Source organism: Tursiops truncatus, chromosome 13 (genome assembly GCF_011762595.2).
Source record: "Tursiops truncatus isolate mTurTru1 chromosome 13, mTurTru1.mat.Y, whole genome shotgun sequence".
NCBI classification, from domain to species: Eukaryota; Metazoa; Chordata; class Mammalia; order Artiodactyla; family Delphinidae; genus Tursiops; species Tursiops truncatus.
This window is the reverse complement of record NC_047046.1, coordinates 15,408,273-15,433,389: the sequence shown is the minus strand read 5'-3', so window position 1 is coordinate 15,433,389 and position 25,117 is coordinate 15,408,273. Positions and strand designations below refer to the sequence as shown.

Below are 25,117 nucleotides of genomic sequence, written 5' to 3'. Positions count from 1 at the left end.
TCCTCGCGGCGGGTAGAGTGCAGTAAGAGGTAGATGGCGGCCTCCTCCCCGTGGCTCTCCAGGCTCTCCGGCCTCAGGGCTGGCGGGTGAGCTGGGGGCCCTGGGAAAGGCTAAGGGCTGTGTCCAGCAGAGCTCCAGAGCCCTCGCCACAGCCGCCCTTTGGTTGGGCTCAGGCCTTGAGGCAGCAGTGGACCTCTCCCCCATCCCCGCCTCTGCAGCCTAATGGCGGCGGCAGCGGTCTCCGTGGGGTGCAGTCTGTGGAGTCCTCAGGAACCGGAGTATACGGACACTGCCGTTAAGGTAACAGCTTCAACCAACTTCGGTCTTTCTGTTCAAATTTCAAAAACTGGTCCAGCTTAGATCAGTTGTCTACCCCTAGGAGGTGGTCAGAGGTCAGGGTTAAGTTGCAAGGACTTGCACATCATTACTTCAGGTCCACCTCTGTGGTTGTGTTGCAGGAAGGGGGACCCCTTGCAGGGCCGGAGAGTGGGCTCTTGTCTAACACTCGGAAATGAATTGTCTGAGGAGACACGTGTGCTGACAAAGCAAGAGACTTTATTGGGAAGAGGCGCCCAGGCACAGAGCGGCAGGGTGAGGGAACCCAGGAGAACTGTTCTGCCACGTGGCTTGCAGTCTCGGGTTTAATGGTGATGGGGTTAGTTTCCGGGTCGTCTCTGGCCAGTCATTCTGACTCAGGGTCCTTCCTGGTGGTGTGCACATCGCTCAGCCAGGATGGATTCCAGCGAGAAGGATTCTGGGGGGTTGGTAGGACATATGGACTGGCGTCTCCTCCCTCCTTTTGACCTTTCCCGAATTCTTCCACTTGGTGGTAGCTTGTTGGTTCCATGTTCCTCACCGGGACCTCCTGTTGTAAGATAACTTATGCAAGTGGTTACTATCAGGCCTGGCCAGGGTGGGCAGTTTTGGTCAGTGGTTCCTCTAACAGTTGGGGCTGTTCTCAGAGAAGGGCAATTGGGGTGAGCTGGGAAATAACCCAGCTGGTATTTGCTACAACATGTATTCATATTGATCCTATACAAATGACTCTATTCAGTTTAAATGAAAAGCCTGAGGGCCAGCTGGGTCCTGGGCGCCTGGCTCCCTCAGTGATAACAACTGGGCAGGATCTGGGGACCTGCCCCTGGGGGCGCCACCCGCTGAGATCTGTCTCTTCAGCTGGGCCTGGGCACTGGCAGGAAGACTGAGACTGGGTGCTGGACTAATGCTCCCGGGCAGGGTAACCAGCTGGTGCAGGGACCCCCTCCTCTTAGCCAGGCCCTGGACCTCAGAGGGCGAAAGTTGAGCCTCGGGCCTTGCCTTCTCTAGTCAGAACAGAGAATAACTTTTGTTTTGGTGGAGGTTTACAGGAATTTCATGACCTGACTGTGCCCTGACCTCAAGAACAAAGGGTCTGACACCAAGAAGTTGGTAACAATTCACATTCCCACCAGCAGTGCAAGAGTGTTCCCTTTTCTCCACATCCTCTCCAGCGTTTATTGTTTCTAGATTTTTGGTAGTGTATATATGTCCATGCCTCTCTCTCGCTTTGTCACAGCTTACCCTTCCGCCTCCCCATATCCTCAAGTCCATTCTCTAGTAGGTCTGTGTCTTTATTCCTGTCTTACCCCTAGGTTCTTCATGACAGTTTTTTCCCTTAAATTCCATATATATGTGTTAGCATATGGTATTTGTCTTTCTCTTTCTGACTTACTTCACTCTGTGTGACAGACTCTAGGTCCATCCACCTCATTACAAATAGCTCAATTTCATTTCTTTTTATGGCTGAGTAATATTCTATTGTATATATGTGCCACATCTTCTTTATCCATTCATCCGATGATGGACACTTAGGTTGTTTCCATCTCCGGGCTATTGTAAATAGAGCTGCAATGAACATTTTGGTACATGACTCTTTTTGAATTATGGTTTTCTCAGGGTATATGCCCAGTAGTGGGATTGCTGGGTCATATGGTAGTTCTGTTTGTAGTTTTTTAAGGAACCTCCACAAAGCGAGAGAGTGGCATGGACATATATACACTACCAAATGTAAAATAGATAGCTAGTGGGAAGCAGCCGCATAGCACAGGGAGATCAGCTCCGTGCTTTGTGACCACCTAGAGGGGTGGGATAGGGAGGGTGGGAGGGAGGGAGACGCAAGAGGGAAGAGATATGGGAACATATGTATATGTATAACTGATTCACTTTGTTATAAAGCAGAAACTAACACACCATTGTAAAGCAATTATACTCCAATAAAGACCTAAAAAAAAAAAAAAAGAAGTTTGTAACAACTAACCACGCCCCTCCCTCACCTTTCCTATAAAAGGGCTTTGCTGAAAGCTTTCAGGGCGTTCGGGGTTTTTAAGGCATGAGCCACCCATCTCCTTGCATGGCTCTGAAATAAACGTTCTCTGCTCCAAACTCCAACGTTTTGGTATTGTTTGGCCTCACTGTTTGTTGGCCACACAAACTTGTGTTCGGTAACAGTAGATGAGGTATAAGGGGAAGCGTCAGGTAGAAGCTTTCAGGAACCTTCTTAAAAAGACAACCATTTGGACCCTTTGCTTTTATTTCTTCATCTTTTCCTTTTCCCGTTGGTTGAAATTTGGTTGTGATCACTGGAATTAGGCAGCCATAATGGACAATGAAGTGACCATGAGAGTGGAGTCTAGTGGAGCAACAAGATGAGCCTGGCCTCTTGAGCCTCTGGATTTAGTGCTTGATTAATTGATTGATTTGTAAAAGAGAAATGAGCTCCCATCTTGTTAAAGTTCCTGTTATGTTGGGTCTTTGCTGTTCATAGTCAAAGTTCATTCTAATACAAAAGGAGAATGAGCGAACTCTGGATTACTAACTAGACGACCTGGATTCTAGTCCCATTTCTTCAATTCGTATTCGATGCAAATTTGGGAGTGAAAAACTAGGCTCTACTTTACAATCCTCAGCATTCATTTTAAGCTTCCAATGGGCTTCACCCCTTGGGAACTCTCAGTTCTGCTCAGAAGTGCTGGGTATTTCTATTCTGAGGCAGTGATGTGGGCAGGGTACCCAGGGAAGGAGCAGGGTGGAGACTGGTTCCTTCCTGAGTCTATCTTAGATGTCACCCTGTTGAGTAGGCGATTGAGGTAAAATTGGGACCTGGGGGTGTGAGAGCATTCTGTGGTAGAGGGATAGCAGTCCTTGATAACTGCTAAAAGGCATCACACAGGGAGCATGTCTGTCCTTGAACTGCCTTATCTTTTTCCTTCTGAACCACACCAAGCATGTATCCATAAATGCACAAACAGCCCATTCCTCTCTTCCCCTCATAACATCCTCAGCAGCTGCACAGTTGTTATGTATTTTAAAAAAAGCATTTAAAACCTCCCAGAATTTAGCAACAATCACCATGGATACTCATCACTGAAATCCTTTGTTACCATGGCAACATTCCACCCTTTAACCCCACCCCCCACCTCACCCCCATCTTGCCTGTTTACCCTGAAACTGACACATTGGTTATGGTGAATGATGGGAAAAAAATTTGAGAGGAACTTCACTTCCAAGGTCATAGAAGCATGAAATATCTTGCCAGAAAGTAGGTATTTTTCCATTATTGTAATAAGTATGTTTCATTCTATTTCATCACGGATAAATGACTACTGTTGTGCAGGGGAGAGGAAGATCAGTGATGAATTAAAGCTGAAACGATCCCTTTGTCATATCCTGTAGGTGATTTTTAATAGCTGTTCTTGCTATATTGAAAACGTGGTCAATAGCCATCCTGGAGTATTAAACCATTGATACCATTTGACCCATTTCTTGCAGTTTTCAAAAATACTCCAAGACAACCCTTTAGAAGGAGCAAACAATCTTTCCAAAGCTCTCACAGCAGCCTTTATGGAATGGTAAGAAAGGAGAAACAACCCCATGCCTGATGTTCGGGGAGTGGTTCCGCTAAGCAATCAGAGTGTGAAGCAGCGTGATCTTTTGTACCATTTATGAATGACACATAGGCTGTGGCTGTATATACATTTGCTGGTTCAGAGAAGTAATGTTGAGCAAATGGAGCAAAATACAGTTGATCCCATGATTATAGGCAAGTGCTCTGAGAATGTTCGTATGCTCCCTAAACAACACTGGGGAGAATTTGGAGATTCTGAACTCCCTTTGTGTCAGCGACCTTTTTAAGAAACTGAGTATGCCTTGGGCCATCTCCCCAGAAAAGTCCCCAGACACACAACATTTTACATATAATTCTAGGAGACTCGTTGGTCCCTTGATGTCCATCAAGGGTCACCCCCCCGCCCCACAAAGGTCCATCACCTCCCGGTTTAGAGCATCATGTTCATTTAGTTCAATCCTGGCCATTAAGTTATTTAATTCCATTAAAAAGCCAAAACCCAAACTAAAACATGTTCGGAGATTTTGGATATACTACTTACTTCTCTCTGGTCCCCCCACTAGAATGTAAGATCCATGAAGGCAAGGGTTTTTCAAGGTCCTGTTTACTGTCTGTATCTCCAGTACCTAGGACAGTGTCTGTTCTGGGAATACTACTCAGTAGTTCTTGAAATTATTTAACAGTATGTTCAAATGCAAAGTGTTATTATTAGAATCATGACTTTGTATGGGAAGCATCCATGTTATTGCATGTTGTTGTAAACTATTCATTTACATTGCTGTACAGTGTACGATATTCCATTGTGTAAATATACCACAGTTTGTTCAGTCATACTACTATTGGTGGGCATTTGGGTTGTTTCCAGTTTCTTTGTTTTGATTTTTTGTTATTATGAATAGCACAACCTTGAACACTCTAGCGCATGTCTTTTAGTGAACAAATGAATGCATTTCTCTTTGGAATATGCCTAGAAATGGAATTGCTAGATTACAGTGTATATGTACATTTAGTCCTAATAGATATTGCCAGACAGTTTTCCAAACTGGTTGTACCAGTTTGCACTCCTGTTCAGGTAACTCTGCATGTCTCTCCATCTCTAAGTCTATTGCATCATTGCATGGCCCTGTATTCCCTGTAAAGCTGCTTGTGGACATAATCACCGCTTTTTCTGGTCCCCTCAGTGCAGTTTCTTTCTTTGTTTTGAACAGTTTCATCTCCGCCCATATGATTTAGCTCTTGAGAAAGCTCTTCTTTCTCTCCCAGTTCCCTTGAAATCGATGCTAATGTTTGTTGAATACGTGAGTGACTGATTCAAATCTTCTGGAACAAATCCCAAATGTTTGCTCTCCCATGTTTATTTTTGGACCATGTGTTAAGAAGAAAACTCTGAGCCATTTGAAAATACTGAATTAAAAGCACATTGCCAGCTGAAAATGACCGCATCGCTCTAACACTCAGATTATGCCATAATTGCTGCCAATCAGGAAAAAGATCTGCCCCTGGTATAGTAGGACCAAAGGTAATTTCTGGAATCTGCTTCCAGAATTGGGTTGGGATGTCACATGGAATTCCAGTAACCTGCCAAGGTGAGCTGTGAGGTTTGTTTCTATTATCTGTTATTTCCCAGAGGTTAAATGTTTCACTCATTGTGGGCCCCAGCAGGCTTTGATCTTGTCTTCAGAGAACATGGGAGTGGGAGGAAAAACACAGAACCATACCGAGTGCCTAGCATAGGAGAGGCCCCAGGTTAGGTGCAGTCTCCTTAATTTAATCCAATTCCACAATAATACCAACATCCTCTTCTCCAGTCCCCTCTCAGAGAATAGCATCTTCATTCACCTAGTTGACAAAGCCAGAAACTTAGGAGCTATCCTTGATGGCCCTCTCTCTCTCATCCCCATATCCAGTCCATCACCAAACCCTGTAGTTCCTACTTCTGAATATATCTCAAACCTTCCCACTCACTCCACCCCCACTGCCACCATCCTGGTCCAAACTACGGCCATCTCCTGCTGGAACCACTGCCAGCAGGATCCGAGCTGCACTTGTGCTTCCACTCCTGTCGCCTACAGCCTATTCTCATCCCAAAGACCAGAGTGAGCCTTGAAACTCACTCTGCTTAAAATCCTTCAGTAGGGCTTCCCTGGTGGCGCAGTGGTTGGGAGTCCGCCTGCCGATGCAGGGGACATGGGTTCGTGCCCTGGTCTGGGAAGATCCCACATGCCGCGGAGCGGCTGGGCCCATGACCCATGGCTGCTGAGCGTGCGCGTCCGGAGCCTGTGCTCCGCAACGGGAGAGGCCACAACAGTGAGAGGCCCGCGTACTGCAAAAAAAAAAAAAAAAAATCCTTCAGTGAGTCCCTGTAGCAGATGTCGTGGGTGCCCTGCTCATATCTGCTTGGCACACTCCATTTTTGGGCATGCAGACCTGAGAGCTTCCAGCAGCCGTACCTAAGATTTGTAGGTGAGGGCTTTATCTGGCTATATACAGGGCAGGCTAGAAGTGCCAGGAGTTAGCACTCCTCCTTTCTCCTGGAGCATGTTATCAACCCACGACTGGTGATAGCTGGGGGATAACAATAAGATCCCAGATCCCTTGCTCCTTAGTTGAGGATACATTGAGTGGGGATTTGAGCTCTGTTGCCCCAATGGCAGTCTCCTCAGTGATGCACTTTTATTTGCTTCCTTCCATTGCCTTCCCCTCTCCTCTACCAGTGCTTCCTGAGGCCACCTCCCCAAATAATGTATTTGCACTCACATTTTTGTGTCAGGGTCAGCTGTTGCAGGAAGTCATTGAGAGGACGTGACCACTGGTTGGTGGCCCCAGGCAGTCAGGCTCCTCACCCCCTTCCCCGACCTTGCAGTGTACATTCTGCCCACTGTTCCTGCAGTGAGAGCCATTCTCAAGGACAGCCCAGCCTTGAGAGAGTAGGTGTGGTTGAGACCGTCTGGACAGTATATATAACTGAGCCCAGTTGTGGCCTCTATATAAACGTTTCAGGCGGGTGTGGAGATCTCCCCCAAGACAAGCCTCGGGAGTAAGTTCCCTTGCTTGTCAAAACTGCCACCTACCAGCCTGAATGCTGTGTCCTCCCAAAATTCGTATGTTGAAATCCTAATCCAAGATGTGACAGTATTTGGAGGTGGGGCCTTTGGGAGGTGATTAGGTTAGTGGGGCCCTCGTGACAGGATTAGTGTCCTTATAAGGAGAGGGAGAGATAAGAGGTCTCTCTCTCTGCACACACCCAGGAAAGGCCACGGGAGGACAAAAGCAGGGAGAGGGTCCTCATCAAAAACTCCACCATGCTGGCACCCTGAACTCAGACTTCCAGCCTCCAGCACTGTGAGAAATAAGCGTTTGTTGTTTAAGCAGCCTAGTCTATGGTATTCTGTTAGAGCAGGAATTCAAAAGGCATGGATTTGTCCTCCAAGGAACTCACAGTCCTGTTCACCTCCAAGGACTAAAATAAGGGCTGTAAAAAGACCTGCAAACACCCAGTGGTTCACTAACTTATGACTGGATCAAGAGAAAGTGTTATCTGTCCATACAATGGAATATTATTCAGCCATAACAAGGAATGAAATATTGATTTGTGCTACAACATGGATGCATCTTGAAAACATGATGCTAAGTGAAAGAAGTCAGTCATGAAAGACCACATATTATATGATCCCATTTATATGAGATGTCCAGAATAGGCAAATCCATCAAGACAGAAAGTAGATGAGTGGTTGCCAGGGGCTAGGAGGAGAAAAAGGAATGGAGAGTGACTGCTTACTGGGTAGAGGTTTCCTTTTGGGGTGATGAAAGGGTTTTGGAACTAGATAGTGGAGATGGTTGCACAACATTGTGAACGTCATTGACTTGAATCCTTTAAAATGGTTAATTTTATGCTAGATGAATTTTATTAAAAAAAAAAGGGCCTGTGAAGAGAAGAATGATCCCTCATGGGGATTACTCCAGCCAATGCCAGAGACCTTTGCTGCTGGTGCCTGGTTCCATGTCTCATGAGGGGCCGCTATGTTGCTCAGTTCCAGGGATGCCATTTACATGGTATTTATTCTACATGAGTGGCACCCCTTAGAGTTGTGAGATGTGGCAGCTCTGCTTTTGTGGTCAGAAATGGATCTGATGTGCTGGAGTCCCCAAGCCTGTGGCTTTCTTCTCTCGCCAAAAGGCTCAGGAACACAGATCTGATGATCCTGTCTCCAATTAGGAAAGCAGCGTTAGACTGGAGCACAGGTGCCTGTATGTGGCTGGTGAGAGTCCCCAGGCAACCCTGGAAGGATGGCTTCTTCGCTCCTTACAGAATCTCTATCCCAGGGTTGTCGGGCTGATTCAAAGGGCAGAGTGAGGAGTGCTTGGTAATTGCATTGAGCCGGGAGCTTGCTTTGCAGTTACTGGGCATTTGAATTTATTTGATGTGGGAAAAGTGTCTGCACTGTTGAACTGCCTCTAAGCTGCAGTGGGAACAGAGAGAGCACAGGCTCCGCACTAAGATGGACTGGAAGCCAACCAGAGACACCTCTCTGTTTCTTTTGGTGTTAGCCATTCCCTCCTGGGCACAGCTGGGCCAGACGGGCACTTAAAATTAATCACCCTTGGGACTTCACTGGTGGTGCAGTGGTAAAGAATCCTCCTGCCAATGCAGGGGACACGGATTCGAGCCCTGGGCCGGGAAGAAGCCTGTGTGTCACAACTACTGAGCCTGTGCTCTGAAGCCCGTGAGCCACAACTGCCGAGCCCGCGTGCCACAACTACTGAAGCCTGCGCACCTAGAGCCCATGTTCTGCAACAAGAGAAGCCACCACAATGAGAAGCCCACGCACCGCAACAAAGAGTAGCCCCTGCTGGCCACAGCTAGAGAAAGCCCACGTGCAGCAATGGAGACCCAGTGCAGCCAAATATAAATAACTAAAATAAATTTATTAAAAAAATCACTCTTGGGCTTCCCTGGTGGCACAGTGGTTGAGAGTCCGCCTGCTGATGCAGGGGACGTGGGTTCGTGCCCCGGTGTGGGAAGATCCCACATGCCACGGAGTGGCTAGGCCTGTGAGCCATGGCCGCGAAGCCTGCGTGTCCAGAGCCTGTGCTCCGCAGCGGTAGAGGCCACGACAGTGAGGGGCCCACGTACTGCAAAAAAAAAAAAAAAAAAAAAAAAAAAAAAACTCTTATCAAACTGTCATTGATGTGCAATAATGCTAAAAAGAATCAGCTTTATGGAGGTGATTTCCATGTAACAATGCACCCATTTTAAGTGGACAGTTTGATATGTTTTGACAGATATCTACGTCTGTATAACCACCACTACAGTAAAGATAACAGAACCTTTCCATCACCCCAGAAACTTTCCTTATATCCTTTTGCCCTTAATCACCACACCAGCAATCCCTGACAACCATTGACTGATCTGCTATCTGTCATGACAGATCCCTAGAATTTGATATAAATGAAATCATACAATATGTAACATTTTCTATCTGGCTTCTTTTGTTCAGCATGATGTTTTTGATATTCATCCACATTGTTGAGTATATCAGTGGCTCATTCCCTTTTCATCACTAAAGAGTATTCCATTATATGGAAATGCCAGAATTTGTTTATCTATGCATATATTAATGGGCATTTGGGTCACTTCTAGTTTGGGGCTACTATGAATTGCACTGATATGTGGAAATCTTTGTATAAGCATATGCTTTCATTTCTTTTGGGTAAATGCCCAGGAGTGGAACTACTGGGTCGTTTGATAAGTGTATGCTGAGCTTTATAAGAAATTGCCAAACTCTTTTCCAAAGTTATTGTACCATTTTGCATTCCCATCAGCAGTTCATGAATGTTCCAATTGCTCCATATCCTCACAAACACTTAGTATTGTCAGTCTTATTAGTTTTAGCCCATCTGGCAGGTGTATAATGGTTATCTCATTGAGATTTTAATTTGCATTTCCCTAATGATTAATGCTGTTGAACACCTTTTCATGCACTTATTTGCCATTTATATACCTTCTTTTTTGAACTGTCAAATATTTTGTTCACGTTTTAATTGGGTTATTTGCATAATATTGAATTATAAGGTGATATATTCCAAAGGCAAGGGATAAATTTATTCAAGATTCTCAGTGTGGTGGGAGGGGTTCCTAGCCTCCCTTTCTCTCTGGGGTCTGGCCAGGATAACTGAGAAGGGAGCCTTTGGTAATGTAACTTAAGGTGGAGAAAGAGATTAAAAGCATAAATCTCTGTAGCATAAAGCACTCAGGACGAGGTTAACCTCAAACTTTAGTATTCATGAGAATCACCTGGAGGGCATGTTAACCATAGATTCTCTGGGAGGCTCACGCGAGTGTTTGACTCAATAGCTCTAGGGAAGAGCCCAGGAATCTGCATTTCTAACAAGCTCCCATGTGATGCTGATGCTGCTGGTCTGGAGATCACACTTTCAGTTACCTTATAGATGCTTGAGGCTGAAGGTAGACCACAGTGAGGACCTCTTACTCCTCCCTTGTTTCCAATTTGTAGTCTCTGGAGCCCTTCCCACCTCCTCTGTCCAACCACCCATCCCACACTGCAGAGTAATTGGACAGAATGGAATGATTGACAGCCCACATTGTCAACCTATAGAGGATCAAAGTGGTCCAAGGCCTAAGAAGAGCTTTCCCACTGACCTCATAGGGGTAGACACACCTTAAGGAGTGCCCTAAAAGTCAAGAACAGAAGGCATAAACTGGCTGAATCTGGCCTGGATATGTGTCTCTTTTTTGGGGGGAAGGGGGTTGCCTCCACTGTGTTTAAGATTCTTCTGAATTAGTTATCAGCATGCACAAATTGACAATAAATGTAGGATCGTTTTTTTAGGGCCAGTGGTTGCAACCAGACTCCCTAAAACTTTCATGTGAAACATAAAATTATGCTTATTAAAAAAACTCTTAGTGACTTTGGTGTTTAATTTTAAGATCTATAAATACATTTGGGGGCAGTGATACCTGGAGAGACACCAAGAGCCTGCTAGGAGGAGTGGGAGTGTATATAGATAGGCGGGTATGTGCACAGCACACATTTTTTCTTGTATGTGTGTTTATTGAGCTAAAAGACCAGACAACCCTAATTGAAAATTTAACAGGAAAGACACTTTGATTTTGAAAATTTATAAACTACAAAGAGTAAAATATAAATAAAGAAACAAAAAAAAAAAGGAAAGAACACTTATGCCAGTAATTAGGGATGGATGAAATAAGAAATATTTTCGTTCTTAGTTAAACCTTTAGAAATTTTCCAAAGTGCTTAAATGAGAAAGAAAAAGGAGGTGGAGTGAGTGTGGGAGAGGGCACTGCCAATTCAGATGAAGCTAAAAATTTAAATTCTTATTAAACAATCCCCCAAAATTGGCATTCCAACAGGCTGTTAATAAAAATGCGTCTTTCAAAAAGATGGTTTGGCGTAAAGCACTTTTTCCCCTTTATGCTTCCCCTTACCCCTCAGGCATCTGGGATATAAAAACTGGGTTCTAATTTCAGTTTTTTTGTTTATTAGCTGTGTGACCTTGGACGATTCACTAGACCTTTCTGATCGTCAGGGGTAGTGAAAATTACTTCTTGGGGAAACTGGAGAAAACTCAGCATTAGACCTTAGGCCGAACTCAAAAGGTCCACAGGCTCCAAGAAGACCTTGTAGATGAGCGAAGTGGGCCTAGTGGAAACTGACCAGTCAGAAGAAACACCTGTTTAAAGGACTCGCTGTTCCTGAGCTTCCTGCCTCCAGGAAAGTGGGCTTAGTATGACCTAAACTTTCTATTTATCAAAGAGGTACTGAAAATCCCCATATTTATGTGCTCTCTCAGTTTTTAAGTGTTGGCAATTAATTCACTTAAACAAAACACTGACTAAACCAAACAGAACATATTCTGCAGGCCACCCTTGGCCACGGTCTTTTGGTTTACATCACTTGCCTTAAACAGGAAGAGAATGAGATGATTTCCACACTGGCAAGATGTTCTTTTCCATTCCACCTTTGGGGATGGGTGTCTTGCTGAATGCAAGCGGGCAGTAATAATAGCTGCCATGATTGAGTGCCTGCTGTGTGCCAGACACCTTTTTAAGCCTGTTACGTAAATGCATTTAATACTTCCAACATTAACTCTATTTCATTTGGTCAAAGGGGTTAAATAAACTGGCTGAAAGTCCACTTCAGGCACTGTATAAGTCACTGATTAAAAATCTTGCTCATTCCAGGCAGCAGTTCCTTTTTAGACTAGAGATGACAGTTGACCCCCCACCAACCCCACCCCCGCGCCACCTCTGTCCAACCCCACCTTTCCTGATTTTCCCTTTGAGGACCCTTAGGAGGGGAGGAAAGTGCTCCTAGTAGAGGGACAGCAAGTGACGACCCCCCCTTCTGCCAGGGGCCGAAGACCACTGTGTATTTGGGGATCAGGAAAATGAGTGAATGACTGAACGGAAGAGGGAGGAGTAGGTGAATGGGTTCTGCCAGCCGAGAAACCCAACTGCAGAGACAACTTTTCTTGCACAGGCGGTGGTGGAGGGGGAGGGAGGTGGTCTCGATTTTTGAGCTTCCCCTTTATGAGCTTCCCCTCATCCGCTGCTCCCACATCTAAGGTCAGAGCACGCACGCGGGTGTGTAGGTGTTGGGGGGGCGCGGGGGTGGGAGTTGGTGATCGAGGGTCACGCGCAGGTGGCTCTGCCGCGGTGGTGGTGGCGGTCGCAGAGGCGACAAGGCTGGAGGCGGAGGGACGGCGGGCCCACAGTCGCTGCGGGCGGGTAAGGTGGGCAGGGCGGGGACTGCGGGAAGGGGGGCGGGCCGCCGCAGGCCGCCGCAGGCCTTGCCTTCCGGAGCTGCAGCCAGCTCTGGGTCGGAGGTCGTGGGGGCGTTATCTGGGGGCGGGAAGCGGTGGTGGGGGGGGGGACGCAGGACGATGTCCCGGAGAATGGGGCTGCTGTAGCTGGAGGATGCGCTAAAACTGAGGGTTGGGGCGACGACGGAATTGGACGGCGGGGAGAAGGCTCAGCACTGGCGGGACCCGACCGGAATTTGGGGGGGCGGGTCCCTGAAAGGGTGTGTTAGTGGCAGCGCCCGGGCGCGGAAAACAGGTGGTCGCCAGCGCGAGTGGTGCCTGGGGCGCAGCGGCGGTGCCTCCAGCGGTGTCACTCATTCCCAGATGGGTAGGGGGTTAACACCTGGTCCGGGTAGCCACGCGTGTTGGATGTGAGCCTTCTTCAGCGGTCCTAGGGGTTGCCTGGCATCAGCTGGGATACCTCTCCCTCCTTAGGCCTTGGTCAAGGGTCTTTCTAAGGGATAGGTAGAGGGGAGATGCAGAAAGTGCTGATATCTGGACGCTTAAGAGACAGTGGGCATCTGCCCGTGTGTATCAGATTTTTACCCCCATCTTCACTTCTTACCCCAGGGATGGTGGTTTTCATAGTAAGAGGGGGTCTTCCTGGCCTTGCCCATTGAAAGTGTTCTTTTAATTTCACCTTATAAACCAGGGATTGCAAACTTGAGTGCATACAAGGACCAAGAGGTAAATAATGATCCCAACCCTTACTTGGTCCCAGCTGGGAACCAGGCACTGTCTGGAGAGCTTTACACATATTCATTTACTTAATTCTCACTGTATGTCACTCCCATTTCACAGATAGGAAAACTGATGAAAGTCACTTGACCACAATCACATGGGTAGGAAGTACCAAGTCAGGACCAGATGGGCAGGATGGGTCCAGATTCCAGGCTCTTAACCACTGTGCTGTGCTAAGCCAATGGACTGTGGGGCCAACTGGAGCCCCACCAGAGAGCCTTAACGTTGCCAGGCAGGATTATGGGCCCAGAGTGGCCAGATCATCTGATTTCTTGAGAAGCTAGAACTTGGGACATTTATGTAAAATCACCTTTATATTTTGACAATTAATTTAAACTTAAAAACACTTTTTATAGTGAAAAATTTCAAACATACACAAAAATAAACTGGTATAGTAACATTTTGTAATTTTTAAAAATACTGTATGAGCCAAATAAAACATGTTCAATGGCCACTTCTGTCCTAAACACTTCCAGCTGTTCACTGCTCTGATTTGAGCCCTGTCTATTCAAAGTGTGGTCCTGGTCTAGCAGCATTAGCATCAGCATCTCTTGGGAGCTGGTTATAAATGCTGAATCCCAGGCCCCACCCCAGACTTACTGAATTAGACTCTGGATTTTAATGAGATCCCTAGCTGATCCATATACATATTAAAGTTTGAGAAGTGCACTGCTCTGTCTAGGCCTTTTTGCCTGGACAAGTTATATTAGCCTCCTTCCTGATAGGTCTTCTTGCCTTCAGGTTCACAATCTTCTATTGATGTTATAGTTGCATTTCTTGCCTTTAATACCCTAAAGCTCAGGTCTGGCCCCAGATAATTCAGTGGAGGAAGCATTTTCTTTGGGAAGGTTTGGTTACATTACGTAATAGAACTGGCAGTGTTCACACCGGTCTTACCCTCTTCAGGGCCCTGAGGGTCCTTGTAAATCTTACAGAATTGTTTTGAAGGTGAAATGAGGTAATATAAGTAAGAGTATTTGCATATATTTTTATTAGTCAGGACTTTTTCAGTTAAAAAAGATAACTTAAACCTGCTTAGGCAAAACAAACAAACGGACTTGACAGCTTGAAGGCTCAGAAAAGACTAAGGGGGAAGATTTTAGGTATGACTTGATCTAGGGGCTCAAGCAGTGTAATTGGAACTTGATCTCTCTCTCTCAGGAAGCAATAGGGAAGTGGGGGGGGGGGTGAGGGTCTAACCTGGGCCAAATAGCTTGAGATTGGGAACATAGTGGTATTTACCAAAAAAAGTGGGAATAAACATTTGTCAGGAAAGATCAGAAAGATTATGTAGCTGGAAACCATATTTGTTATCAGTCTTTGGGTTTTTGTCTGATCTTTCCTGCTAGACTTCAAGTTCCTTGAGAACTGGGGCTGTGTCTTCCTCATCTTTGCATCCCCACAAGTCAGGCATACTGCATTTCACATAATGATGCTCCGAAAGTACTGAATCAAATGTAATTGACTCAAGTAAAGTAGAGATTCAGTCTCTTAGGCACCAGCCTCAGGCAAGGAATCTCTCGCTCCCTTTCAGTTGCAGTGGAAGTCACTGTTCTCAAGCTTGTAGTATAAAGAACATCACAGACTCTGGCTTGGTTGCCTTTGTTTTTCTCACTGCCACCAGTCAATTCAAAGTCATTTTGTCCCTTTGCAGGTGCCAAGCAGTTAGGAAAATGGGCCCAGCATGAGATGATTTCAAACTGCACAGCATTTTATTATGGAAAGGTAACAGGGTTTATCTCTGCGTGACCCAGCAATAGTGGCTGTCTGTGATTGTTACCTCAGAACTAGGGAGGAAAACAAAAGCTTTCAAATGTATGTGTCAGTCAAAGGGAACTACTGACTCCCCATTTTCTTGGAGGCCAAGATTCTTTTGACAGGCAAAATTATGATTGCCAGCAGCTAACAATTTGTCTTAGAAAAGCAAAAACCAAACCAAAAAACCCCCACAAAAAACAAAAAACAACCCACCAATCCAAAAATAAAACAAAAGACTCCAAAATCAAACAAACAAAAACCAGCCAATGCAAACTAAATTAACAACAAAAATAGAATGCAGAGAAATCTGGGAAGGTCTACAGAAGTCTTTTAGAGGGAGAATGCTTGGAACTGGATTTCTGTTCTTTTGGTCCAACCTGAATGGGAGAGAGAGTGAGGAGTATAAACATTGTCTGAGTGGGACTCAGAAATATGTCTCCTGTGAATTCCATCATTAGGGATTTTGATGGGCTCAATAATCTCCTATTTAAAAAAAACAAAAAAACACAAAAGCATGCAAACATATCAGCCACTCACATTTTAGTCTGAACTAGCCACTTTCTGACAGTTAGGAGTTGCACACTCGACTGCTTACAGGGTTCAGGCATGAAATGTCAACAAGTGAAGCAGGCTGGGCCAGGAAAATACAAGAGTGGTAGGATGTGGTGAGTTGGAGAACATATGCTCCATCTGTAGGTGTTACCAAGTTCAAGCTCATACTGCTCCCTGCATGATAGGCTAATAAATCGAGAGGTGAGTTGTTGGGGCAAGGAATAGAGACTTTATTTGGAAAGCCATCAGACTGAGAAGATGGTGGTCTAGCGTCCCAAAGAACCATCTTAAATCACAGAAGGAAAGGGGGGAGAGAGTGTGCTTCAGAGTTCTCAGAAGACTTTGTTCCCTAAGGGAATTACTTGACAATAAAATTCTTCCTAGGGAAAAAAACAAAAACCAAAAACCATCTTTCCTGAGTTAGAATTCAGGCTTCTTTTATGCTAAAAGCGGGTGTGGCTGGTTGCTGCAAACTTCTTGGTGTGGGAATCCTTTGTTCTTGCAGCTATGGCATTAGGTCAGGTCACCATATTCCTGTAAACCTCCAACAAGACCAATGTTATTCTCTGTTCTGCAACTTTTTATCTCCATATGAAGGAAAATTGTTATACCTTTAAAGGTCAGAGCCTTGAGAATGGCCTATCCTGTATTTCAGGCTCTAGGCAGCATTCTTAATTAGTAGCAAAAGCAATAGAATACAAAGGTTAAAGTAAAAGAAATAGATCCAGTATTGAGTCAGATTTGGTCTTCCGTATTACACAGGGAGCACCTGCAACTCAGCTCTGGGCAGTCATTACCACGAGCCATTACAGTGTTAGTGTTACTGTATTTTGGGGGACAGAAGTTGGAAATCTAGATTTTTACATGAAATCTTTCAATTTTTAAAAATATAAAAATATTTACCTTGTTTATTTACTAGTTCCTAACCTTTCATCATAGCTTCCTTTGATAATCTGACCAAAGCCATAGAACCTGGGAAATTCACACATACTTTATCTTGTATACAATTTCATAGAGGGCCTCTTTCTATTACACTGTGTAGTTCAAGGTCAGCACTGACTCCTAATTCTCAGTATTAGATTGTGGGTACCCAGATCCTTTGAACTGCATGGATTGCTCTCTGGGATGCCACCTCACTGACATCCTCCCCTCCCCCTCCCAACTCCATTCTCTTTCCGTTTGAAAAACTCCTCTCCTTCGCTTTCATCTTTCTTCTTATATTTAAAAAAATTCCAGTAAAGTCATTACTTTTAATTTTTATGATTTAATTGTATTGACATAATACATACACATAGTTTAAAAGTCAGATTATAACATATTTATAACAAAATATTAGTTTCCTACTTCTCTCCTAGTCTTTCCCTTGAGGCAACTATTTTCAACTCCCCTAGCTGTTTCTTTTTTATATTTTTAAGATGTTATTTTTCTTTTTAAAAGCTAAAACTAAAAATTCACCATAAATGGGAACCAATACAATTTATTCCTCAGTTTTGCTTTTAGACTTTGTGTTCTTGTTTTCCTTTTGTAAACAATTGAAAATAATCTTTTGCTACTAGGTGTCCAACCCCCAGCCGTTTCTTGTAGCATTTTCCCATCTTCATATTTCTAATCTTGATTTTTTAAAAAATTAATTAATTATATTTAATTTATTTTTGGCTGCATTGGGTCTTCGTTGCTGCATGTGGGCTTTTCTCTAGTTGCGGTGAGCGGGCTTATTGCTGTGGCTTCTCTTGTTGCGGAGCCTGGCACGCGGGCTCAGTAGTTGTGGCTCACAGGCTCTAGAGTGTAGGCTCAGTAGTTGTGGAGCATGGGCTTAGTTGCTCCGCAGCATGTGGGATCTTCCCAGACCAGGGCTCAAACCTGTGTCCCCTGCATTGGCAGGCGGATTCTTAACCACTGCACCACGAGGAAAACCCTCTAATCTTTATCTTTTTTTTTTTTTTTTTTTTTTTTGCGGTACGCCGGCCTCTCACTGTTGTGGCCTCTCCCATTGCGGAGCACAGGCTCCGGATGCACAGGCTCAGCAGCCATGGCTCACGGGCCCAGCCGTTCCGCGGCATGTGGGATCTTCCCAGACCAGGGCACGAACCCGTGTCCCCTGCATCGGCAGGCGGACTCTCAACCACTGCGCCATCAGGGAAGCCCACCCTCTAATCTTGATTTTAACGTATGTTTCTAGTTATTTCGTTCACTCTCTCACTCAGTAATTTAGTAATTTATTAATTAAATATATATACAAAAGAATACCTACTATGGGCCAAGGGCTCTGTTGGGTGCTGGGGATGGAGGGATGAGCAAAAAACAGATGCAATCCCTCCTTTATGGAATTTTTCACTAGCAGAGGTTTTGTGATTAATCAAACAATCACACAAAAATATGTGAAATTGCAACTGCAGTTAGTGAACCCAGGAAGGGTACATCATACTCCGAGAGAGCATAATAGAGGAATTTGACCTGGTCAAGGAAATGAGAGAAGGTTCCCCTGAAAAAAAAGACAATTGAACTGATATCTAAAAAGTGAGCAGACTTAGAAGAGGGGACAGAGGAAAAGGAAAAGCATTTGGGTAGAGGGAACAGCATATGCAAAGCCCTGCTGAGGAAGGGAGCATGGGGGATTTCAGAAACCATTTCTTTGGCCACTTGGAACTACATTCTTTAACTAAATGAACCTTCACAGCAGAGACTTGGAAGAGAGGCACTGTGGTGAAGAGCTGGGAAATGGGTCCAGATCTTGTCTCTCCAAACCATTAGTAGTGTGCTCTTAGACAAAACACAACTTCTCTGAGCTACAATTATCTTACCTAAAAAATACTGTTACTAAAATGCAAAGAGTTTTGTGGTGAGCATGAAATGACATAATTCTTGTAAAGTTTTGCCCAAGGCCTGCCACACAATCAGTGGTCAAAAATGCTTGCTGGGACTTCCCCGGTGGTCCAGTAGGTAAAACTCCACACTCCCAATGCAGGGGGCCTGGGTTCAATCCCTGGTCGGGGAACTAGATCCCACGTGCATGCCACAACTGAGTCTGCGTGCTGCAACTAAGAAGCCCGCATGCTGCAACTAAGAAGCCCGCATGCCGCAACTAAGATCCCGTGTGCTGCAACTAAAACCTGGTGCAGCCAAAATAAATAAATAAATATTAAAAAGTGCTTGCTGATATTATCATTTTCTTTTTTTTTTCTTTGCTGTATAAATATCATCTGATAGAGCAAATTTAGGCCAAATCCCATGGTTTTGAAGACCAATGAAGTCTGGGGGACAAAAAAGCTTTGGTTTGCACTGATGACCAAATATGATGCCTTCAGATCACGCTGAAGAGAGAACACACATGGGTTTTGAAAGTCACCCTGAGCCTGGCATTTCCCTGGTTTGCAGCCATTAGCCCTTATAAAATGAAGGCTTCAGAGCTGTGTGAAACTTCACTCTTATTCCCTGTTAGCACTGTCTGGGCAGGAGGCAGAAGATGGATGCTTTGGGGACCAGCTTGCCTAGAAAGCACCAGAAGACTCTGCCTCCACCTCCAAGGCTCAGAATCCTGGGAGTCTAACCTTCTGCCAGAGAGCTGTGTTGGTCATTCTCTCCCTGTCTTGCCTGGGATCCTAACAACCCACTTCATTTTGACCTTGCTTCTGACCTTGGTGGACACCCTGTACCCAGGTGACAGGGTGTTTACGGTTTGTTACTCTGATGATGATGATTTGAAGTTGAAGGGAAGCTAGCACCCACCTCTCTCTTCTCCTCTTACTCTATTTCTGTCAGTTTCTTTGTCTTTCTGTATCTGCCTCTGTCTGTCTGCCTCTCAATCTCCATTTTTCTCTCTTTGTCTTCATATATCTTTGTCTGCCTGTGTCTCACTCATTTGTCTGTCTCTCTCTGCTTTTCTCTCCATTTCTCTCTGGACTTTACACTAAATTCTCTCTCTCTTTTTTTTTTTTGGCTGTGCCACACGGCCTGCAGGATCTTAGTTCTCCAACCAGGGATTGAACCCAGGACCCCTACAGTGAAAGCACCGTGTCCTAACCACTGGGCTGCCACGGTGTCTCTCTGTCTTTTTATTGCCCCTGGCTTCCCCACCCTCATCCCTGTCAGCTCATCTTTCCAATTAGCCCTTATTTAACAAGCTATAACTTTCTGAAAATAGTCCCCTCCAGATGAGGCCATTTTTAATCAAGGGCTTAGCTAACATCATTTTTGTATTTCGTATATGAGCGTGGGGGGGAGTTAGCTGGCTTGCGCTTTGATATAGTTGAGTCAAGATAGCCCTTTTTATTAGCAGATTTGTGCAGATTGGTTTGCAAGATGTGGGGTATGACTAAAATATTAAATTCCTAAAACCATCAAAGCACTATTAGATTGGGAAGGTAAGTTATAGAAGCGTGTTCTCCCACAAGAATTACACTGAGATTCACAATTAACTTTTCTTAATTCTGCATCCACTGCATTACATGCCGGCTTTGGGGGGAACATACATACATATATATATATATATATATATATATATATATATATATATATATACATACATACATACATTTATTTATTTATTTATACATCTTTATTAGAGTATCATTGCTTTACAATGGTGTGTTAGTTTCTGCTTTACAACAAAGTGAATCAGCTTTACATATACATATATCCCCATATCTCCTCCCTCTTGTGTCTCCCTCCCATCCACCTTATCCCACCCTTCTAGGAGGTCACAAAGCACCGAGCTGATCTCCCTGTGCTATGCGGCTGCTTCCCACTAGCTATCTATTTTACATTTGGTAGTGTATATATGTCCATGCCACTCTCTCACTTCGTCCCAGCTTACCCTTCCCCCTCCCCATGTCCTCAAGTCCATTCTCTACGTCAGCGTCTTTATTCCTGTGCTGCCCCTAGGTTCTTAAGAACCATTTTTTTTTTTTAGATTCCATATATATGTGTTAGCATACGGTATTTGTTTTTCTCTTTCTGACTTACTTCACAGTGTATGATAGACTCTAGACTCCAACCACCTCACTACAAATAACTCAGTTTCGTTTCTTTTTATGGCTGAGTAATATTCCATTGTATATATGTGCCACATCTTCTTTATCCATTCATCTGTCAATGGACACTGAGGTTGCTTCCATGTCCTGGCTGTTGTAAATAGAGCTGCAATGAACATTGTGGTACATGACTCTTTTTTAATTATGGTTTTCTCGGGGTATACGCCCAGTAGTGGGATTGCTGGGTCATATGGTAGTTCTATTTGTAGTTTTTTAAGGAACCTCCATATTATTCTCCATAGTGGCTGTATCATTTTACATTCCCACCAACAGTGCAAGAGGGTTCCCTTTTCTCCACACCCTCTCCAGCATTTATTATTGAGATTTTTCTTGTTCTTGAGGTAAGATTGTACTGCTGTAAACTTCCCTCTTAGAACTGCTTTAGCTGCATCCCATAGGTTTTGGGTTGTTGTGTTTTCATTGTCATTTGTTTCTAGGTATTTTTTGATTTCCTCTTTGTTTTCTTCAGTGATCTCTTGGTTATTTAGTAGTGTATTGTTTAGCCTCCATGTGTTTGTATTTTTACAGTTTTTTCCCATCAATTGATACCTAGTCTCATAGCATTGTGGTTGGAAAAGATACTTGATACGATTTCAATTTTCTTAAATTTACCAAGGCTTGATTTGTGACCCAAGATATGATGTATCCTGGAGGATGTTCCATGAGCACTTGGGAAGAAAGTGTATTCTGTTGTTTTTGGATGGAATGTCCTATAAATATCAATTAAGTCCATCCTGTTTAATGTGTCATTTAAAGCTTGTGTTTCCTTATTTATTTTCATTTTGGATGATCTGTCCATTGGTGAAAGTGGGGTGTTAAAAGTCCCCTACTATTACTGTGTTACTGTTGATTTCCCCTATAATGGCTGTTAGCATTTGCCTTATGTATGGAGGTGCTCCTATGTTGGGTGCATAAATATTTACAACTTTTATATCTTCTTGTTGGATTGATCCCTTGATCATTATGTAATGTCCTTCTTTGTCTCTTGTGATAGTCTTTATTTTAAAGTCTGTTTTGTCTGATATGAGAATTGCTACTCCAGCTTTCTTTTGATTTCCATTTGAATGGAATATCTTTTTCCATCTGGTCACTTTCAGTCTGTATGTGTCCCTAGGTCTGAAGTGGGTCTCTTGTAGACAGCATACATACGGGTCTTGTTTTTATATCCATTCAGCCAGCGTGTGTCTTTTGGTTGGAGCATTTAATCCATTTACGTTTAAGGTAATTATCGATATGCATGTTTCTATTAACATTTTCTTAATTGTTTTGGGTTTGTTATTGTAGGTCTTTTCCTTCTTTTGTTTTTCCTGCCTAGAGAAGTTCCTTTAACATTTTTTATAAAGCTGGTTTGGTGTTGCTGAATTCTCTTAGATTTTGCTTGTCTGTAAAGGTTTTAATTTCTCCATAGAATCTGATTGAGATCCTTGCTAGGTAGGATAATCTTGGTTGTAGGTTTTTCCCTTTCATCACTAAATATATCCTGCCACTACCTTCTGGCTTGCAGAGTTTCTGCTGAAAGATCAGCTGTTAACTCTTATGGGGATTCCCTTGTATGTTATTTGTTGCTTTTCCCTTGCTACTTTCAATATTTTTTCTTTGTATTTAATTTTTGATAGTTTGATTAATATGTGTCTTGGTGTGTTTCTCCTTGGATTTATCCTGTATTGGACTCTCTATGCTTCTTGGACTTGATTGACTATTTCCTTTCCTATGTTAGGGAAGTTTTCAACTATAATCTCTTCAAATATTTTCTCAGACCCTTCTTTTTCTCTTCTTCTACTGAGACCCCTATATTTTGAATGTTGGTTCGTTTAATGTTGTCCCTGAGGTCTCTGAGACTGTCCTCAATTCTTTTCATTCTTTTTCCTTTATTCTGCTCTGGGTAGTTATTTCCACTGTTTTATCTTCCAGGTCACTTATCTGTTCTAATGCCTCAGGTATTCTGCTATTGATTCCTTTTAGAGAATTTTTAATTTCATTTATTGTGTTGTTCATCGTTGTTTGTTTGCTCTTTAGTTCTTCTAGGTCCTTGTTAAACATTTCTTGTATTTTCTCCATTCTATTTCCAAGATTCTGGATCATCTTTACTATCATTACTTGAATCCTTTTTCAGGTAGACTGCCTATTTCCTCTTCACTTGTTTGGTCTGGTGGGTTTTTACCTTGCTTCTTCATCTGCTGCATATTTCTCTGTCTTCTCATTTTGTTTAACTTTCTGTGTTTGGGGTTCTCCTTTTCGCAGGCTGCAAGTTCGTAGTTCCGTTTGTTTTTGGTGTCTGCCCCCCGTGGGTGAGGTTGGTTCAGTGGCTCGTGTAGGCTTCCTGGTGGAGGGGACTGGTGCCTGTGTTCTGGTGGGTGGGGCTGGATCTTGTCTTTCTGGTGGGCAGGGCTGCGTCTGCTGGTGTGTTTTGCGGTATCTGTGAACTTAGTATCATTTTAGGCAGCCTCTCTGCTCATGGGTGGGGCTGTGTTCCTGTCTTGCTAGTTGTTTGGCATGGGGCGTCCAGCACTGGAGCTTGCTGGTCGTTGAGTGGAGCTGGGTGTTAGCATTGAGACAGAGATCTCTGGGAGAGCTCTCGCTGATTGATATTATGAGGGACCAGGAGGTCTCTGGTGGTCCAATGTCCTGAAGTTGGCTCTCCCACCTCAGAGGCTCTGGCCTGACATGAGGCCGGAGCACCAAGACCCTGTCAGCCACATGGCTTAGAGTTGGCTTCCAACCTCTCCAAAAGCGGTGGTGTTGGAGGGGAGGGAGTAGGAAGAAGGAGACCTGGATGAAGCTGCAATGAGCACCTCTCGCCCCTCAACAGCCACTCCTCCCCAGGCAGTCTGAGAACCTGGCAAGAAGCTATCGACTCTGGTTCTTAGTCCGTGCACTGGCCATGAACAGATGGTTTAAGGTGCCCCACTGGTGCACCAGGAACATAGTGGGTGCATGGTGAACCACAGCCCAAGATCTCCCTGGCCAGTGGAATCGCAGACCATGAAGGAAACACAGAGCTGAGCTCGGACCCTGGTAGCAGGAGAAAGGGGCTGTCAAAAGGGGACTGTTTTTAAAAATCTATTACAAGAAAAAAGTAAATGACCCATCCTAAAGCCTGGATGGGAGTATGTGTGTGATTGATGAGTTGGGAGAGCCTAGGGACCCCTCCTGCCTATGTCAGGAAGGTGCCTGGATGGGGATTGTAATTAAAAGCACAAAAAGCTGATCAGTTGGGTTGTCCTCTCAAGAGAAACTGTGTTAACTGAGGATCTGTGGAAGTGAGTCCAAGGAGGCCAGACTGGTCATTGTATGTGTCCAGAATTGTCCAGAAAAGAGAGTTCTTAGACGTACAAGCAAGAGAACCTGCTTGTGCATCAGGGAAATCCCTAGAATGCAGGGGCTCAATGTTATGATTGCCCATCTGACTCTTTGGTTGCAGGACCACTCATAATGTTTGTCATAAGCTGGGTCCCCCCAGAAGCAGACTCTGAGACAAGGGTTTTCAGTGCAAGGAGTTTATTTGGCAGGTGATTCCACGAAGCACTAGTAGGGGAGAGAACTGACAGAGAAGGGTAGTAAGCAGTAGCATTTTGCTGAGGGCAGCTGGGAGGCTGGGTAGCACATGCTTCAGAGTTACTCGTGGTGTGCAAAGTTGTGTGGATGAGGAAGTATGTATCCTTCACTCACAGCAGTCATCACTGAAGGACTACTCCTGGGGGCATTACCTCATCGACACTTCTGACTTGCTCCATGCATTGGCTTAGCATGCTTTTCTCTGGCTTAGCCAGAGAAAGCCCTGGCAAAGAATCACAGGTATTTACAGAAGTAATCACATCAGTGTGCAAGGGATGGTGAGAGGGACAGGAATAGTATATGCTATGTTTTCTGGTAAAGATCTGTAACAGGAAGAAAATGTGCTTGGTGAAGAAGATGAGCTTTTCTTCCCTAAGCACTTCTGATTCTCAACAGCAATCAATACGTTGGCACTGATTTTTTTTTTTTTTTTCCCACACCGTGCAGCTTGTGGGATCTTACTTCCCTGACCAGGGATCAAACCCAGGCCCTGGCAGTGAAAGCACCAAGTCTTAACCACTGGACCGACAGGGAATTCCTGTTGGCACTGATTTATGCATTGCTCTTTTGTGAGTTTGGCTGGTGTGAGTCAAGAGTGACAGCCCCTTTATGGGAGTACATGGCAAAATTGAATTCCTTAGATTAAAGAAACCTAGATCAAGTTTGGAAACTGAAAAGTGAAAAATCGCACCAGGCAGGAACCACGAATAAGTGAAGTGGGTGGGAGGAGGAGAATGCACAGGAAGTACTTAGT

General features: G+C 44.4%; 1 protein-coding gene across 4 annotated transcripts in view; it reads left to right on the top strand.

Moving 5' to 3' along the window:
- The window catches only part of RPH3A (rabphilin 3A), a 285,353-nt gene continuing 260,236 nt past the window's right edge, over positions 1-25,117 (top strand). For all 4 annotated transcript variants that reach the window (XM_073790165.1, XM_073790168.1, XM_073790159.1 and 1 more), the window contains exon 1: positions 1-300. The gene's annotated coding sequence lies outside the window, so the exon portion shown is untranslated. The remainder of the gene's footprint in view (positions 301-25,117) is intronic.